Below are 2,529 nucleotides of genomic sequence, written 5' to 3'. Positions count from 1 at the left end.
GTCGTGGCATGGAAAAGGATACTTAGGGAGGAAGAAAGCCAATCCAAAGCCTATATAAACACCCTAAGTGTGACCTAGAAGGGGGCCGCTCTTTCCAGAACTTTTCTGGAATACAGAACCACACGTCAGGAATTACTTGAAGAAAGCCAGACGATCCATCTCAAAAGTCGGAGATACTCCAAGACTGAATATCTCTCTCAGAATTCCTTCAAGGATTTTAGAGTTTTCTTTATGTTTTTTTATTTTCATACTCTTGAAATGTACTCTTATTTTATTATGAACTAAACCCCTTAGATACCTAAGGGGGATAAAACCTATGATGTATCTTGTTATTATTATCTGAACTGTATGATAAATACTTGATTTGTTCTTAATTAGTGTTCTTAATGCTTGAGTTAATATTCCGGGTATTAATTCATGATTTGATGTGCTTATGCAGAGAAGAAATAGACCCTGCCTAAGAGTAGATTTGGCATAATTAAGCAGAGTTGATCGAACGCCTAGAAATAGGGTTACGAGATTTTGCCGGATTAGGGTGAAACCTAATATGGGAGTCCATAGAGTGATTTACTGCTTCCCTAGGGGTTTTAATTAAGAAAGAAATTTCGTTTAATTCAACAAAGGGTTAGACGTTATTAGTCTCGAAAGGGATAATAACATAGGTTAGGGAGTCTCACGGATTAAGTCAAGTGAATAAATCGTCCGGTTCAGAGTCAGATAATAAGTGAAATCTAGGTGGATTCCTCCTTGGGTGTCGTCTTTATTAATTTCTTTTCTTCAAGTCTTTTTCCAAATTTTCGCTTTGCTTTAATTAAATCAGTTAATTAGTTTAAATAATTAGTTAATTAAAACAAACCCTTTTATTCTTAGGCTAGATAATAAAAAGATAGTTATTACTAGTACTTTTGGTTCCCTTGGGTACGATATCCCGGTCTTGCCATTACTATACTATTGTTTGATAGGTGTGCTTGCCTTTTCGTCGTGATAATAGTTAGTCTAGGTTTGATCTTCATTATAAATATTTATTACTTGTTAAAAATCATGCGATCAAGTTTTTGGCGTCGTTGCCGGGGAGTTGAAATATTAGGAACACTAAATTTTTATTACTTTAGCCATTTATTTTTCTTACAATTTTATTTTATTTTATTTTATTATTTATTAATTTACTTTTTTTCTCTTAGTAGGTTTTTTATAGTTTATGACTAGAAGAAACCCGTCAGGACCATTACTCTTTGACGAAGAAATCAATCGTACAAGTCGCAAAAATCAAAGAGAAATAAGGCGTAGTTTACGCTACACGAAGAACGAGCGAGAAGATGATGCTCAAACCCCAACCGAACAGATTGCCGAAAATCCAGGCTATCAGCTGCCTCCTGCAATTGCAGCTAATCAAAATCCTACTCCACATACTATGTATGACTATGCTAAACCTTCGTTAACAGGAACTGAGTCTAGTATAGTTAGACCTGCTATTGCTGCGAATAATTTCGAACTAAAACCTAACACAATTCAGATGATACAACAGTTTGTTCAGTTTGATGGTTTGCAGGATGAGGATCCCAATATGCACTTGGCGAATTTTCTTGAATTTTACGATACATTCAAAATCAATGGCGTTTCTGATGATGCCATTCGTCTTCGATTATTTCCCTTTTCACTGAGAAACAAAGCTAAACAGTGGTTGAACTCATTACCACGAGGGTCTATCACTACTTGGGAACAAAGGACTGAGAAGTTTTTAATAAAATATTTTCCGTCGGCTAAAACGGAAAAATTGCATAATGATATCTCTTCTTTTGTGCAGATGGATTTAGAAACACTTTACGATGCATGGGAGAGATACAAGGACTTACTGAGAAGGTGCCCTCGCCATGGGTTACCGCTTAGGCTGTAAGTTCAAACGTTCTACAATGGTGTGAATCCCTCGACAAGACAAATGATTGACGCAACTGCTGGCGGAACCATCAACAATAAAACAGGAAGATGCCTATGAATTCATAGAGGAGATGTCACCGAACAACTATCATTAGCAAGTTATGAGGACAAAGCCAACGAAAAATGACAAATGTCTATAACATCGATTCACCACCATGCTCTCTAATCGTAGAACTTCTCAATAAAAAGATTGATAGTTTTCTTGGTTCTACATGTACATCCAAGAATGAGGTGTGACTCAAGTGGAGGAGGTGTACATACGAATACCAATCCTTCAATCCTACAACCAAGAGGAACAAGTCAACTATATGGGTAATAATAACTTTAGATCTCAAAATAACTCATACAGTAATACTTATAATGCAGGTTGGAGGAACCACCCAAATTTCTCCTGGGGTGGTCAAGGAAATCAAAAAGCCACAAAATCCTCAGGGTTTTCAACAGCCACCTTATCAACAGGAGAAAAAACCAAACCTTGAAGAGATGCTTTCTAAATTCATCTCGGTGTCAGAAACTCGTTTCCAAAATATCGAGACAGCACTTAAAAATCAACAAGCATCGATCCAAGGACTCGAAACTCAGATAGGCCAGCTA

General features: G+C 36.7%; 1 non-coding gene across 1 annotated transcript; it reads right to left on the bottom strand.

The window, feature by feature from the left end:
- Window positions 1–1,772: 1,772 nt before the first annotated feature.
- Window positions 1,773–1,878, bottom strand: LOC128280263 (small nucleolar RNA R71). The gene has a single exon (XR_008270443.1). It is a non-coding gene; the product is annotated as a small nucleolar RNA R71 (small nucleolar RNA).
- Window positions 1,879–2,529: the final 651 nt, after the last annotated feature.

This window comes from Gossypium arboreum, chromosome 8, assembly GCF_025698485.1.
Source record: "Gossypium arboreum isolate Shixiya-1 chromosome 8, ASM2569848v2, whole genome shotgun sequence".
NCBI lineage: Eukaryota > Viridiplantae > Streptophyta > Magnoliopsida > Malvales > Malvaceae > Gossypium > Gossypium arboreum.
This window is presented reverse-complemented; position numbering and strand designations above follow the sequence as displayed.